Source organism: Falco biarmicus, chromosome 2 (genome assembly GCF_023638135.1).
Source record: "Falco biarmicus isolate bFalBia1 chromosome 2, bFalBia1.pri, whole genome shotgun sequence".
Classification (NCBI taxonomy): Eukaryota; Metazoa; Chordata; class Aves; order Falconiformes; family Falconidae; genus Falco; species Falco biarmicus.
Genome location: NC_079289.1, coordinates 24,790,129 through 24,808,059, shown reverse-complemented (window position 1 = coordinate 24,808,059; position 17,931 = coordinate 24,790,129). Strand labels below are relative to the sequence as shown.

The 17,931-nt window shown below is 39.7% G+C and overlaps 1 protein-coding gene across 4 annotated transcripts in view; it reads right to left on the bottom strand.

The window, feature by feature from the left end:
• FRY (FRY microtubule binding protein) overlaps positions 1-17,931 on the bottom strand; it is a 217,494-nt gene that overhangs the window by 151,352 nt on the left and 48,211 nt on the right. The gene's annotated exons all lie outside the window — the stretch shown is intronic.

Below are 17,931 nucleotides of genomic sequence, written 5' to 3'. Positions count from 1 at the left end.
GGCCTTTTCTGCCTCTCACGCTGCCCCACCAGCGAGTGGGCTGGGGGTGCACAAGAGGTTGGGAGGGGACACAACCGGTACAGCTGGCCCCGACTGACTGAAGGGATATTCCATACCACATGACATCATGCTCAGCATATAAAGCTCCGGGAAGAAGAAGGAAGGGGGGGGACATCCAGAATGATGGCATTCTGTCTTTCCCAGTAGCAATCACTTATGATGGAGCCCGGCTTTCCTGGGAATGGCTGAACACCTGCCTGCCCATGGGAAGCTGTGAATGAATCCCTTGTTTTGCTTTGCTTGCATGCATGGCTTCAGCTTTACTTATTAGACAATCTTTGTCTCAACCCACGAGTTTTCTTTCTTTTACCGTTCCCATTCTCTCCCCCATCCCACCAAGGGGAGGGGAGGGGAGTGAGCGAGTGGCTGTGTGGGGCTTAGTTGCCAGCTGGGGTTAAACCACAACACTTACACATTTTCTCTTGGAAAGAATATACTTTCCCTTTTCTCCTTAAATGTCTTACAATAAAACTATCAGAGTCCAGATAAGATGGAATTTTTAAAATATAATGAAACTGTTTATTTTTTACTATAGAGAGACATTAAATGCTTGCATCTGAGCCCTATTTCAGTTTCAATAGCTACCTCAGATGTTAGAACTGGAACCATTCCTGAATTTTTCTTCTGTTTGTCCATACTTGCTCTTCCAAACCACTGACAAATGTTGGTTCATGCTGTTATAAAATCATGCGTGTCACTGAAATGAAAATGGCATATCACTTACAGCTTCTGTGTAATGTACACATGTGAATGAAAAACTGAGCGTGTTATAATGCACTTGTGCAAACATAAGCAGCATTTTATCACTGATGAACAAAAGACACAGACTGTAGCTCATTTCCCTCTGAAACTGCATGGTCTGAACAGTCCTACTCACCTAACACTGTACAATGTCTAAGAGTTGACTTCCTGAAGAGTTCTGCTTATTTCACGCCGTAACAAATATGAAATCATGTTTAGTTATGTTCCAAAGTGTAGTACTACATTGAAGAAAAATCTTTAAAACTATAGTTGCTTCTTTGACTTCATCTTCTGCTGCATCTTATTTATGTCTGCCCTTTAGGGAAAGGTTCAAATTTAGCCACCTACAGACCCAATATTGAATTTACTCTAGCCATCTAGGCTCCAAGCAGAGTAAATGAAGAGAGACTGGCAATTCTAGGTGATTCATCATACCCTTCTTAGATATTCTTAGCTTAAAACAGAATAAATCACTTTCTGGAGGTGCTTATCACTTGTCAGTGATTACTGAAGAAGAGCTGACAACAAAGATATGCATACAAAGTTGTAAGAAATGACTCTCTTAAGTCTGTAGACTCTTCAAGAGGATCTTGTACAGACTGAACTGCATTGTGGTGCATTTCAGCGGCTGCTGGCTAGGATGTATATCCTGGCTTGTGTGGGTGGAAAATGGCACAATACCACGAATAAACCAACACGCGAACTGGCACGTTTAACTGGCAAGCTAAACCTTCACAGACCAAGAAGACTTTTACAAAATTTGGTGAAGCTTTCTGTGATGAAACCACAGGAGAGATTTCTATGAATAAAGACTACCAGGAGAATAAGTCAGACATCCATTCATTTTTCCCTCTACAGTGGAGCATACAAAGTAACATCTATACAAATAAAAATGAGAGAAAAAAGTTTGCAGCCAAAATCTGGATTAATAATTATCATTATCAATTCCCTACTCTATGTCTGATTGAGTAATTATTGTCATTACTTAATACTGGGTGCAGCAGCGCACTCACAACATTGTCTATCTTCTATATTGAATTAAATGTTATTTGGCCTCTTTATTTACAGACAACCCAAACACACAATGCATCATCTTTTATTATCCTGTGTAATGTGGTATCTAATGTTAATGTGTCCATTACAGTATCTAATCAGCCTTTATTAATATTACATTAACAACTCTTTATTTGAAAGCGGAGTTCACTTGTTTCTTAGCCACAAAACTAAATGCAAATGTAAAACTTTGTGCTTTGCTAGACTCAGACTCCAGGACGTAAAATATTTCCCGTGGTGACTGAAATATAAAACCAGCAGGGACAAGATGATGACTTTTACCATCCAGATGAGCTCAATGGAGATTTTTCAAAGTAGGGCTTGAGGACAGCAGCGTACTGAAAAACTTTCACTTGAACAGACCAATGAAGCGCATGGAATTTAGCTGCTGTCCAAGGGACCTTGTGCATGACCAGAGAGTTGCAAATACCAAACACAACATGGACAGGACATTGCTCTCATGCTGGTTAGCGGGCCATGGCAGAAAACTCCTTCCGTATATTGAAGTGTCTAAAAGACTGCCAGAAATACTTAATTAAATTTGGAGAGGAACAGGCACCTATAGAAATGAACTCTGCATCAGTTAATTTTGAAAATAAAGAAAGAATCCTAAAGTTAACATTGGATTTTCCAAATAAACAGCTTAAACACTGAGAAAACAGAGTAATTCCTTAGAAAAAACTGAAGAGCCTAGTCACAACTGAAAATAATAAAAATATTCCTTTTATGGGATAGTCAAAGGGGAATTCAGCATTCCTGTGGGCTGCAACAAAATTAATGTTCTATCAGGTCTTCTTAAAGTGTCAGCAAGGACAATCCAGGCAACCGCAACACAGTTGGCCTGATACTCATCCAGGAATGGCGGCATTTAGTTAATAAAGAATCAATGCACAGTACTACAACGCCATAAACATAGGTTTCATTAATCTAACTATCTTTTTACAAGATCATAAATTTGGTTAACAAGGTTAAAAGTGTAGTTTGTATTTGTGTCTGGCAATTGGATTGGTATCTTACCAAACTGCAAAATGAGAACCAAAAAGTCAGTGTTCACAACAAAAACAGATTAAAAGCTAGGTAACAGATACTTCTCAACTTGGGTTAAGTGAGAACCATACCCTAATGAACGTATTCCTAGTGGAGGTACAGAGACCAGTTCTTGGTCCTGTACTATTTATCCTTACTAGTAATAACATAAAGAAAAACATTTCTATGAAGTTTACAGGCAGAACACATACTACGAGGGGTAGACAGAAAAACCAGCAAAAAGGTCCTTCTCCTTTGAACAGCATTTTGAAAACTAAATGCAAGGAAAGAATATATGAGATATTAATTCTAACCTATGGAGAACTGCAAAGCCAGAGGTAAAGGACACATGCCACACAGATAGAATAAGGATTTCTATTCCTGGGAAGCACTGATTATGAAAAAAGGCCCAAAACCAGGATGACTAATGTGTCGAAAACAGGCTGCTATTCTTGTGACCTGAAGAGCTATGGAGGGCCTTTTCAAGCAGGATAAACTAAAGCAAAAGCTGGAAAACGCTACTGCTTCACTGCCAGTGTCTCTGCAACCACTGCAGGATGCTCAGTCCTTTTCTGGTATCTGCTACTTGAGAAAGATGCTGATGAACTACAGGACATTCAAGAAAGGCAACTATAATGATTGGAAAACTTGCCCTAAAGCATAGTTTAGTGTGACCATGAGAAAGTTACACAGTCATTTAATTATATGTTCTAATGGCTGGAATTTGCACCTATTGCACCTGTAACGGCACCTATTTGCAAAACATATTTACATGGAGCCACTCAACCCAAATTGCCTTTTTAGGCAACACAAGCACTCAGGCACTTCCAAGGTGTGATTCATTACCTCCTAATAAACATGTCTAAAGCAGCTCATCTGAACCATAGCCTGAAAGTACATATTTCTCTCCACTGGCTATCACGAAACCCAGTCTTGACCATGTCAGATGCAATATAAATACTGAGGATGCCTGAAAGTTAGGCGAGATGACTTCCATGCCTGCTAAGTATGAATATGAGGCACAGAAGTTGGCTAACAGATAGCTTTTAGTTCAGTAACATCCAATGTCTGGAATTTTAAATTAGATAAATGCATTCAACACAAAAGGAAGCAAATTAACTGCCAGAATACTATTAAGGCTGGTGCTGATTCTTCCATTAGGGGAAATTTTAAATTAAGATTATTTTTTTTAAGATGTGCTTTAGCTCAAACAGAAATTAATTCAGAGAAGCCATAAAGCCTGCTCTATGAGGAGAACAGATTGGATGACACAATGTTTTTTCTGGTTGTATAATTTATGACTCGTTGAATACATTAGTGGAAAACATATTGCTGAGAACAATCATTGGTAAAAGTACAATACAGATGTTCTAAGAAGGATTCTTCTATCTCTAATCTTGATAATATCAAGAAGCAGAAGTCTGAATGCCTATCAGTACTTGACTTCTCTTTGTACATCCATGTACAAATAAACATATACAAATATAACTTGTGTGAACAGAGTATCTTTGTGATATATGCAATAATTTCCTGCCACGATGGCTTGTTTGTCAACACACTTTACCAAACAGAAGCTAATTTTAAGGGTTGTTTTGCAGAATAGACCTCGGTAGAACATGAAAGTTCTTATTGGGAAGATTTCCCAATCATATTGGGATATTTTCAGGGAGTATTTTAAAGCAAAAATACAGTTGACAGAATAATTTATAAATATGTCTTATACGTAAAAGTGATAACCATAAAAAACAGTGATTTGCCTTAAGAGAATACTTGTATAGAAAAGTGAAGCTCTCTGAAGGCGCACTGATATGCTCCAGGGAACTGATATTCCACTGTCTGAGTTAATGTCTGTGGAGCACAGAAGAACCACGGCTGAAATGCTATTACTGAAAGTGTGTTCACATGCACATGAAGGTGGACTGTCCTGAGAATCCGGAAAAGGCTAAAAACACACCTTAGTGCATGTTACAGATCATCAATAAATGCCTGGTCATCTGCTACAGAACAAAGCTGAACCAATACAAAGATTTAAGGCCTGTTCCTTGTATAGTAGCAGAGTCAGAAATAAAATTCAGTTTCATACTCGGATGTATGAGAAAAGTTGTGGTAATAGTGTACACATTACAGAATTATGTATTCCAACTATGCAACATAATTTTCTTCATTCTTTTCCTGTGATGCCTAAGAAGTTCACCAAAACAGGTTAATTGCCCTGCCTCTGTCCCAAAGGGAACTTTACAACACAAAGTTGAGGTTCCAAGGGCATAGGAGAGCTCAGAAGAAAAACACATTTCTAGCATTAAGCACACAGGCTGGAATAGTTCTGTAACAAAACTCTTTGATTCTCACTGTAGAAAGAAATTTAAACCTGAACAATATCAACCTAAAACCCACATAAATGGTTTTGTAAATAGGTATGGAATCAGAAAGATAATTCAAAGAAAAGAGGGTAGGCAATGTTTGGCAATGCTGTTCCATAAACAGATCTTACCATAAATTGTATTAGTTACAAGCATCAGCTGTTGTTATGGGACATCACTTCGCATCAAACACAATGACAAGTTATATTAGCATAATGGGTTATTATTCCCAGATCCATGTGGCCAGTACTCCATGGCAACCCAGTGATAATGAATGGCTTTGTCAGTAAGAAAGGATGTAGAAACTATCTGAAGCACAAACCTCAAGTACCTGAAATGGCACACAAGGCTGTTAATAAATTAGGAATTTAAACACCATCACTGAAATTTCTTTCCATATATACATGGAAAGAGGCACTGAAATTTTCAGTACATTCTCAGCTGACCATTGCCATTGTGGGGACTTGGCACTCCTAAGACACTTTCACTCAGGGCTCAAGTCAGTTCAGAAGCTGGGTGCTTAAATTAAAAACAAATGATCGGGTGAGCCAGGCAGCAGTTCAGAACAGGATCCACAACAGCCAACCTGCCCCAACACTGCCTTAGGTGCATCCCCACATGGACCACACTGCTGGGCCACTTCAGATGTACAAAGCAGAGCAGAGAAGCAGCTGCTGTCCTTTTCAGTTTGGCTGTAACTGCTTTTTATGTAAGAGCTTAACAGCTAAAGAACTCACCCAGAATGTGGTAGCTTTGGGTTAAATGTTTAATTAAACCTCAGGGGTTTGAACCTTCATCTCTCACCTTCTTGGAGAGCACACTCATTTTCTGGCTACTGGCCAGAATGGTAAGGATTACCCACGTTCTGCTTATTTGAAGTTTCACAAATCTGAAGAAAGAATTCAAGGTGCTTTGAATCAGAGACGAAATACAACAGCAAGCATGGCTCTAGCTCATTAGCTGCCACTTTAGTTAATCAATGAGTGACAACTACTAAAAATTATGTCATAAATCAAATTATAATTAAAAGTAACATTAAACAACAAAGGCATTTGGACAAGGGAATGCCTGCATTGGTGAATTACCTCTCGTTCCTTTTACTATGTGCTAGATATGCTTCATGAATGCCTCCAAATCAGATCCCTCAGATATTTCTACCTGTTTTCTGCCCGAGTCTGAGCCATGCTAAATAATTTCTGTCATACTCATCTTCACCCTAGGCTTCTTTCTGAATACCAGTTTATTGTCCCACAAAGCAGAGCAATGAGTAGGGCAAGAATCAGCTTCCAAAACAAGAATTGTTCCTGGTGCCCCTCTCTTCCTAGTAAAGATGTCTCTGGTTTGGCATAGTGTATCCTTGTGACATTAAATGCTTAGACACATTTATTATGAAGAAGTAAACATGCCTCCTGAAGACTCACCCTACCTCTTTGCTGCACCTTACTATTACAGCTTCAAAATTGCTTAGCGACATGGTTTACTGGTGGACTTGGCAGTCCTGGGTTAACAGTTGGACCTGATGATCTCAAAGGTTTCCAACCTAAATGATTCTATAAACGCCACTAAGTAATAGCTGCACAAAAAATATATAGGAACTTTTAAATGCTGTAAAATGGACGTTACGTTTTTTTATGTACCCAGTCCAGACCAATCAGGATCAAGCTACTGATCCAAAATAAATCAGTCTTTCACACGAGATAAAAAGATGCCAGGATAATGATCAATACAATCAATGTCCACTTACACCGACTTATTTTCTTCTACTTCATTCTAACCAACAGTAAACACTGCATTTGTAACAGTAGCATTTGTTGCATTTCATTTTCTTAACATCTTTAAGTAAAATGAATGAGTATGTGAAAGGATTACAGTTAATCAGATTATTTGAAGACCCTGGGTATGTTATATATGACCCTCACATATACTAGGCCCTTAACCAAAACCAGAGAGATGGATGCTCTTTCCTGCAGCGAACTGGCCCCTACCCTCTCCTTAGGTGGAGGCACAGGGAAAACCCCGGTGCCCCGCACTTTGTGCACGGGCCCACTTGGGTAGATTTTACCTGCTGGGTAGATGAGAACTTGAGCATCAGATGTGACACACGACAGAGGATGAAACACTCTTAAGGAAGTGGAAGGACGGATGAGAAAAGTCACTGTTTAAAGAAACACAATTACCTGGTTCACTGTTTAAAGAAACACGATTACCTGGTTCATGTGTTTAGACCCATCTCAGGCATGTCTGAGAGGTACACACACTGGCTCCCAATGCTTGATTTACGTACTAAAATATGTATGCCCTTGGCCACTTAGCTACTCAGTAGACACAAGCTATTCTGAGTTACTTTGCCTTGACCGACAGAAGAGCACAGGCAGAACCAACCAGGAGAGCTAAAATTCTGCGGCAGCTGTCTTAACTCTATCATAAAGGCAACATAATTCATGAATTAATTTAAAATATATCCTTAAAGATAAAGCTGGCTAAGCATTCTGAAATGCTGAAATCTATAGGGTAATCTTTAATTCAGTGTTTCAGAAAAGATGGTAACATGCAAGTGAGTTACAATAGATGAAATTGTAAACATCAGGCATAAGGACTGATAAAAAATTGTATTATGTGTGGTCTTTTTAAAAATTTACATCATATTTTGATTTTATGATTCTGTAAAAAGAAATCAAAGGCAATTTGCTTCTCCTGAAAAAAGTATAGTCTGAAACTTTATGTGGAATATCTTAATACAGTAATTTGAAAATACAGTTTGTGGGTTTTTAAAGAACACACGTGATACCAGTCTAACTCAAATTCCACTGATGTGAACAGTTACACTCTCCTTTGCCTTCAGTGAAAAAGCCTTAGGACAACGCTCAACTTTCTGAAAATGCTGCTCAGTATATCTTACTTACTTTATTAATGCAGATATTTATCAGAATTTCATGACACTGTGCCAGTTTTTGTGTAGTTTATGGAAAACCACGGCTATAATTGGAATCCACAATGCATATGATATGTATGATTCAAAACAGAAGAAAGAGATTGAGAAAGATTGTCATTGATCACACTGGTCATTTGTGTTGTAAGTTTAATGGCTGAAGATAATTTTCTGCATTAATTATCAAGATATAATTTGTTATACATATTTACACATACACACACACATGTATAACAATAATGTATAGATTCAAACCTTCCAGCTAAATGTTTCAAACTCTGCTTCTACAAAGCAGGTAAACACATTCAACATAATAAAGGTAAACTGTATCAACTTGGAATGTCATTTCTGGATTTAATACTATACAAATGAAAACTTTATAACAAAATTCATGCCCTGAGAGTATCATCATACTATAAATGGAATCTTTAAAATGCATGACATCTCAGCCAGCCAGGCTTTAGGATAATTTACCAATAAGGCTGAAATTCAGTATGTAAATTTTTAGGCTACGTGGTAGCTGTGCAAGAGGATATGCCTACTATTATACACCCTTTTGCACTTAATAGAGAAAAATACTTGATTAAAATCAGTGGCAGCAACTTTGTAGAAGCTATCTCATTACTTTGCAGGAAGACACTCCTTTTTGTGACAAGAAAATGACTGCATAAAGTAATAATAGACTTTATGGCAAACTAGAAAGAATGGTATTAATATTAGGCAGAAAGCCATTCTATGTTTCTATTAATATCATAAGCACATGATAAATTAAAAAAAAAAATCTAACTTGCCAGTAGCGTGATGCTTCCATGTTACTCCTTGAAGGACTACTGTCTGTCCTCAAATAAATGAATAACGCTTACTTGCAGCTGCCATTCTCAGAGCTCTGCTGCAGTGAAGAGACCTCTGGGAGTCCCACTTGGGGCAAAACAGGGTTGGGAACTGGCCCAGGTGCAGCTATGCATGCCCATGGACCAACTCACACTGCAGCTGCAGAAGACAGTTAACCCTATGTCTCTCCTTCCAGTGAACTGATGGCCCTTACACTACAGTTTAAAAACATAGTCAGTCTTGGTTCTCAAATAAATTCTCTCTCAATATATATTTACAGATTCCCATAGAATGTACATTTTCAGATTTTTTTTCTCTAAATAACCCCTTATACCATTTGAATACTCTTTTCCTCCCTCCATATTCTTCACTTGATACTTATGTACTCTAATGTAAGGATCACCACAAAAGTCATTAACGTGCTATTTACTTTCTTCCAGATCCCTAATGAAGATATAAAATAAAATAAAGCCTTGAGTCCATCCCTGCAGCACCCAACTGCTTAGCTCAATCTGACAACAAACCACCAGCAAGAATGCTTTACTTACAGTGTTTCGTGCCGGTTTTTAACACACTGCTCATAAAATTATTATCCTTGAAAGTATGCTGAGTGACACCCCAATAATCACTAATACATGAATAGAGGGTCTGTTTCTTCATTCAGCTGAGAACTCTGAGAAAAGCCCCCACCCAGATCTGTCTGACATCCTCCCTTGGGAGATCCTAGGGGAGACTAGCTTTTATTATTAGCTTACACACTACCTGCTGCATTGGAGGAGAAATGTGTTAGGAAGTTACCTCCTACTGCATTACAAGTAATAATAAATAGAATAATAATTGGTAAGAATATTTCTTTGTACATCTATGTGCTTTCCACTGTGTGCTGCATTACCTCACTGGACTCAGGCTTTCAAAAGTGAGGTGATATAGTGGATATATGATTAATCTGATGCCAAATGAACCAACTGTTGACCCAGTTACCTTAACAGCACACACAAGTCACTTGCTGCTCTCCTTACCCAGCAACATTTATCACTTTCTGTCATCTAACACAAGCACTAAGGCAAAGCAAGGCGCACCCTTTGCTGGAGGGATTTGCTATAAAGCAAGGACGAGGATGGAAGTCAGACTCTTGCACTGCATTCTGTGCTTGGGAAGGGATTTCTCTGTCTCTCACCTCCCCCATCTCCCCAGCTGCTCCCTTTTTACTCCACCTCTACAATCTGGTGTCTCATCATGACTGTGTCTTCCCCACTTCAGGCTCCCCACTCCAGTCCCAGACTCCCGTGTGCTGTTGCCCTTGCCTAGCTAAACATTGCTCATCTTGTCCTCCCAGCCTTCCTGCTCCCGTCACATCCCTCCACCTGTCCCTGCCCCTTCACCCACCTCTTTTCAGTCCCCACTTGGCCCCACCTTCTACCAGTCACTCTTCATTTCCACTCCCACTGCCCGGGAAGTATCAATTCCCCTATTTCAGGTTCCTCCCCAACAATGACTCCTCTGCCTCTTCTTCCTTCGCTCCCACTGGCTCTTTGCTGGGCTTTTATTCCAAATTCACTCTCTCCTCCACCCCACTTTCCTTGTGCAATCACCACACAGAGGCAGCTGGCTTTAAGGCGTCTGTCCCCCACCCACCCCCAAGATCCTCTTCAAGAGAATTCTTAACACGAACAAACAGTGCTTTTGCATTTTCCCATTCTCAGAAAGGGCAGAACCATTTCTGCAGAAAATTCCAAAATTCACCTTCAGGGACCTTAAGTTCAGAAGTGCTTTACCCCAAACTGTGGAGCTCAAGAAAAATCACCAGCAACAAAAAATAAGGGTTTTTACACAAAAAAGGTAGGCAGAATAATATACACACATAATCATTAAAAAATATTCTCTTCTATTGTTTTATAAAATTGCAACCTGTCTATATTAACAATTCAGTTTTAAAAGTTCATTAAAATAGTAACTGCAATGATTCCAGTAATTTCACTTGCCGTAGAAGTCTGCAGCTCCCTATAACACCCACTTCTACCTGCCCTGCCCCTTAATGCTTGAATACATCACAGACAAATGAGTAAAAGCAATAAAAAAATTTAATTTCCCTTTCCCTTTGAAAATATTTCCATCTCTGATTTTACGACATACTTGTTAAGGATTCAACATGGACAAGCTGGGACCGCTTAATTTACGGCAAACCCTGCAGTAGACTTCTGTATTTCAAAAGCAATACTTTCCAACTTTTGATTCCCGGAGAGTTATTGCTCTTGATCAAGCACTCATCCCAGTAAAGAATATATACATTTCTCTGCCGCATTTTCCTGCCTGTGAGTAACAGAACAAAAATCAAACTAACTGCCTAGCTTTAGTTCAAATGGCACACAGGTAAAGGGTGTAGTGAGGTTAGTTGTTTCAAACATCTGCCTTCTAAGAAAAAGAATTACAGCTAAATAATTTTCTCTTCATTTAAGACATCAGTAGCCACAAAATGCACCCTGTGGAATTTAAAATAATACAATTTCCATTTTAAAATGACTACTTACTGCCAATTAAAAATCTCATTACAAATAATAACTGGTTGAGTCATGATTCACAGTGTGTCATTTGGCTACCAAGAATGTGAAGGAAGAAAAGTTCTTCCAGTAATGGAATAGAAGACAAGGTTTCATTTCCAGCTCTAACACAGGTTTCATGTGTAATCTTGTTTCTCATTAATTTCTGTTTCAATTTGCCCAGTAATAGCAATGAAAGAATAACACTTCCATCTTTCATATTCATGTAATAATGCTGAAAGAATTTAAGTCTGTAAAGCTTTCAGATGGGAAGCACTATATGAATATTATAATAATGTAGACCATTACAAGCAAGGTATTTGCAGCAGTTTCCCTGCATCTGAAGTAATGAATGTCAATTTTCATCTTGTGAATGTATTTTAAAATAAGCAACACTATGAGTTTTGTGATCAGTCCTCAAATATGTGACTGAAGCTTGTTTCACTGCTGAAGTATTTACAAAGGCTGTCACAGCAAGGATTTTCTTATGTGTAAGAAGTCAGGAAGCTTAGGCTGCCATTTTTCATAGGTGGACTTACCTCTTTACTAACAGCCTCATTTTACAAATTCTGTAGAAACGCAGGGATCTTTATAGAATTCTACACTTCTTTGAACTGTTCTGAAATTGGTAAATATGTTCAAAAAAGGCAGGCAGGCTGAATAAGCTTCTCTTGCCTTGGAAAGCAGACTAAAAGTAATTCCAGTTACAGGGGAATAAATTGCAAAACCTGATGTCAGGTGGCTTAAGACTACTATCAACAGATGATATCTCTGTAATATGCACAGAATAAACCTAATTCTGAAAACATACAATACCTTACTGTGAGTAAATGCAGAAACCTACTCTGCGAACCTCTCAAGGAAGAACTTTGACTCAAACTCTATCCAGGTATCCTTCTGGCTAAAAAAGCCAAATTGATCCAGACGTTGAAAGACATTCATAAATAGCAATGAGAAATGCAGTAAGATAGATAATTGTGTACATTCTGTTCAACAAAAGTTGTTCAAGGGAACCAGTATCAAACCAAAGAAACTGATAAATGAACATCCTTCAAAGGTTCACTTACTACACATAAAAGTGGAGACTCTTCAAAGTTACAGAGACGGAGGAGAGCTAGATAGCTAGAGATTAGGAAAGAATGTTAGTACCATGATCACTTAATTACAGGAGAATTCCTGCAAAACAATACCTTTGGCAGACCCCTGTGCTAGGCCAGGTACTACTGGTTACTTAGGAATTCAAGGGAATATAAATGAGTCTTTCGAAGTCAAACCTTTCAAAACAAAACTAAAACCACCTGCAACTTCACAATTAAATCAAGAACAATAATAATCAAGATCTGTTATATTCTTTTGATCAGTCCTTGTCTAATGTCAATCCATCTAATATATTCACAATTCAGCCATACACAAATCATGATTTCTGACCCTCTCACTGACTAGTGAAAATCACCCTAGCCTCTCTACTTGTATGTATTAGTGCTACATTTGATGACAGCAAATTTCTGAAAGCGTAGGAAGTATTCAGGAGAAAGACTGTATAGCATGACCCTCAAAAGGGTCCAATTCTTTTAATGTGTGAAACTTCTCTGCTAAGCCTGCAATCACCTAATTTAGTTCTTTATCAGCAACATATTCCTCTGGAGACATGTTAGTAAGTGTCACTACAGCGTTGCCACAGTATTTACAAAACAACACTCAGAATTCTCTTCAAACCAGTGGCCTGAAAAGCAGCCCAAAATCTCGCTTCTGGGATGTGACAGAGCTGAATCTCTCAGGCGGCTCTGTAATACCAGTTGCATCAGTCACCTTGCACAAATAGCAGTATTGTTGCTGGTCTCTCTATATTGGTGACCACTGTATTTCATGCAGAGGAGGAAGCAAGCAGCATTTGGAAACTCGGGGAAACCACTGCTACTTGGCTGAGAGCAAACTAGGAAGCCAGAGTTTCTCAGATGTGTTTTATTCAGCCACTTGTTTTAGCAAGCTCTGCTGTCTGCTCTGAATGGAAACACTTTGCTGTTCCTCATTTTTGAGTGTGACTATAATTTGAAACATATAAAAGATCCTAAGTATGTACAGATTTGCCAGGCTTCTCAGTAGTTCCTGCGAGGAAGATAGTTTGTACTCCTGAACTCGTACTTGCACAAGTTCTACCTTTCCCACTTATCAGAACTGCTATATCAAGGGACACGCCAGCACCTGGCAGAAAGAGGCAGGAGAAACCTTGCTTGTGAAGACTGAGGGAAAGACAGTGCTTAGTACCTCAGCCCACCATCACTAATTTCCCTGCCCCATTCAGCTATGGGTCCACATTCTCCTTGTACAGCCTCGTACTGCTAAGAAAGCAAGAGAAATTCTTCTTGTTGCCTTTGATATCCCTTGCAATTCCCATCTCCAGTTGAGCTTTGGATTTCCAAGCACCATCCCTGCATGCCCAGACAATGTCTATAAATTCCTCTTTTGTAGCCAACCCCTGCTTCCACCTCTGATATACTACCTTTTTTGCATTAGAGCTTAGCCATGAGGTCTCTGATAAGCCAAGCTGGTCTCTTCGTATGTCTGCTCATTTCCCTGAGTATTGGGGTGTCCCATTCTCGTGCCTGGAAGATGCTGACCTCAAAGACCTGCCAGCTTTCATAAGGTCCTTTGCGTTTCAGAGCTGCCTCCCTTGGGATGCTACCTAACAGTTTCTGAAATCTGAAAAACTGAAATCTGCTCTCCTAAAGTCCAAGGTCTGTACTCTGTTGCCCTCTTTCCTCACTCCTCTCAGGATCTTGAACTCCAACCAGTTCTTCCTTGCTAGTGGATAGCAGACTCAGCTGCACTTCACCCCTTGTAAGTCCATGTATCAAGAGGCTACTTTCAACACCCTCAAGAAATCTTGACTGTCTTCCTATGTTGCACTTCCAGCGGACATCAGGAGGTTCAAGTCCCTCCTGTGAATGAACATCAGCAATTTATCAACTTCCTTGGGTTTTTAAAGAATGTTTTGTCCACTTCTTTACCCTGATCAGCTCACCTGTAACAGATTCCCACCGTCACCCTATAACCCTAATAGTTCTCTCTTCTGATCCCGACCCACAAACTCTCAAACACACTGTCACCTACCCATCCCATAGAGGAGTTCCATACATGTGAGGAGCTCCTTCAAAAAGAGCAAACTCCACTCTTCATCTTCCCTGCAGATCCTTCCTGAAGAGCTTGTATCCATCCATCACAACACTACCAACACCAAGCCTGCTACAGCTATGATGGCGTAGTCTTGTGACTTCACGCAGCACTTGACTTCATCCTGCATGTTTCCCAGAGTGCATGTATTTGTATAAACACACTTAAGGTGGGTGTCTCTTAATCCTTTACAGTACCTGAGGACCCTCTTGTTCCCTTTGCTTTCCACCCCTATTCACTGCTACCTTACTGAACGATGGGTCATAACATCCCTCTGCTGTCCTTCCTTGTAACAAGCTCTCAGCAGGCTGATGAGCTGGTTGGCAGATGTCTTGCCCTGTTTTGTCGTACTATTGAGCATCTTTCCATTTTCATTCTTGAAAAATACAAACAGTACAAGAACTTACAATATCTGGCTGAAAGAGCTGCTGTAAAGTTTGAACACTGTGTTTAGTATTCCTTTTGGCTGATGTAAAAGACAAAGGATTGGATGATTCAGAATAAAGTATGTTACGAGAGAAGGGATTTTCCTTCAAATCTAGTTGTAACTGCAGTGAATGAAAAACTAGCAACTTGCAAATAATTCTGCTACCTACCTCTGTGAAATTATTCTGCAGTCCATATTTATCATGGAAACAACGATAGACAACAATAGCATCACTGCTGATGCTCTGAAGCAGAGAAAAGAGGGATGCAAAAGCTAGATTGGGTCAGAGAAGGAACTGGCTCCGATATTCAGAAGCAGGCACAGTTACAGCAGTCACTATTAAGAAAGTAAATACAATTTACAATACAGTTCTACCAGCCTAATAGCAGGTATCAGACAAAACTACCTCCTGCTTCTAGTTGTGTATCCTTGTACCCTTCCTTATGCTGACACCAGCATCTACACCATTTTAGAAAGTTTAACTGTCAGGATATTAACTCCATGGGTAATTAGGGTGGGAGAGAAGGAGTAGGAATATGGGGACAGGGGCAAGAGGCTGGGGTGGAACTACTCTTCCCAGGCACAGCCGCTGCAATGCCACATATGCCCATTGTGGGTTCAACACCCACAGGAATTCAGTCTCCAGAGCTACCAACTCATAGCAAGTGTCAGAGCACTTACTGATTGCTTAGAAACTCAGGAATGAACACAGAAAATAAAGCTGGTCAAGCCCATGCAGTTGTAATTCTGGAGGTGTGGAGCCTGCTTCCTACTGTCCACAAGTCAATATACAGAAGAGATGTTAAACTATTGATGAAATGATTGCATCAAAAGTGAATAAAATACAAAAGGGATGGTAAGTAGCAATTTGGCTTATATACTCCATTACTAAACTTGGAACATTTTCACACATTTTATACACCTAAGATAACCTATGTATTATCACTTCCCTTATACTTACATATATTCCCTTTTATATATTTATAAATTTTGTATTTATACATACATATAAAAATCAAAGATACTACAGCTTATTCAGTGGTATTTTATATACATAGAAGAAACCACAAGAACTGTTAGTTCTTTCCCTGACACTTTTGAATAGTAACTAGTTTTAATAGAAAAAAAACAAACTGCTGGTAACTTGATAAAACCAAGGATATTACAAATTATTCACTCAAAGTGGATACCAGTAGTATAAAAGAATAGTTTTGTTTTTACCACAAGTAAAATTACTGGAACCTTTATGGAATATCTACCAGTGATTATCTATGCCTAGTTTATGCCCAGTTTCCAGACTATCTTATATTTTGAGATTAGGACTGAAGTTTTACCAGAAAAATTTATGTACTAAGATTGCACTCACACTATCTGTAGATTATTACTACGGTAATTCAAACTTCTTAATGACAAGCAAACTCATTCTGTAAATAAATTGAATTTTGCAGTAGAACATTTCTGATTCTCTCATCATATTTTCCTCCCAATATGACAGAAATTTTTATGGAAGGTCCTGAACAGAGTAGCAAACATCAAAATAAACAAAAATCCTAAGAGTTCTTGGGTCCCAAAGTAATAAACCTTCCACTTTCCCTTTCTTCTTAGGAAAACCATATCAAAATGCAAGTTCTAAAATGTGTACCCCCAGAATACACACAGCCTAAACATTCTGATTTAATACCTTTCCCTACGGCTCTGTGGAGAAGAGGATCAGATCTTCAGACAAATATAAAGTTGTCCTGGGAGATAACAGTCATCACTATCAAGCAAGTCACTTTTCTGCTGACAATCACAGACTACTTAGAGCTGAAAAATATACTAAGCATCCTAATTGCAGGCTCAATGGATAGTGGAATCAATTCCCTTCAAGTAGCAAGACAGCCTGAATTAATAGCATCCTTTGCCCAAAGCAGAGTCACATGCCAAGGCCTGAGCAGATGCTAACCTTCGTCCCCAGGGCGCCCTAAAAGTGGAGGCTGTGGAAGTGCCCAGCTTTCTGCAGGTGTATTGTCATAGAACCATAGATTCATAGAATGACTTGGGTTGGAAGGGACCTTAAAGATCATCTAGTTCCAATCTCCCTGCCATGGGCAGGGACACCTTCCACTAGACCAGGTTGCTCAAAGCCCCATCCAGCCTGGCCTTGAGCACTGCCAGGGATGGGGCATCCGTAACATCCCTGGACAACTTGTTCCAGTGTCTCACCACCCTCACCGTGAACAATTTCTTCCTTATATCTAACGTAAAACTACCCTTTTTCAGTTTAAAGCCATTCCCCCTTGTCCTGTCAGTACATGCCCTTGTGAAAAGCCCCTCTTCTTCCTGTAGGCTCCTTTAGGTGCTGGAAGGCTGCTCTAAGGTGTCCCTGGAGCCTTCTCTTCTCCAGGCTGAATCACCCCAACTCTCTCAGCCTGTCTTCACAGGAGAGGTGCTCCAGCCCTCTGATCATCTTGATGACCCTCCTCTAGACCCTCTCCAACAGGTCCAAGCCCCAGAGCTGAACGCAGTACTCCAGGTGGGGTCTCACAAGAGCAGAGGGTGAGTCCTCAATAGCAAGCAAGAGGAGCAGGTCCAAGCACGGTCCCAACGCAGGCTGCATTTTCCAGATCAGTGCCAGCCTGCCCTCCTGCTTACCACTGCCACAGGCACTGGGTCCCTTTCCCAGCTGCAGGCCACCCATTCACTTCAGGCAAGAACTGATCCTTTCCCTGCAAGGTGAATTTGCAGCACATCGGCTTCTTGAATCAGCTTACTTTGGGTCTGCAAGAGTATGAATGCTAGAGCAAGAGATGGCAG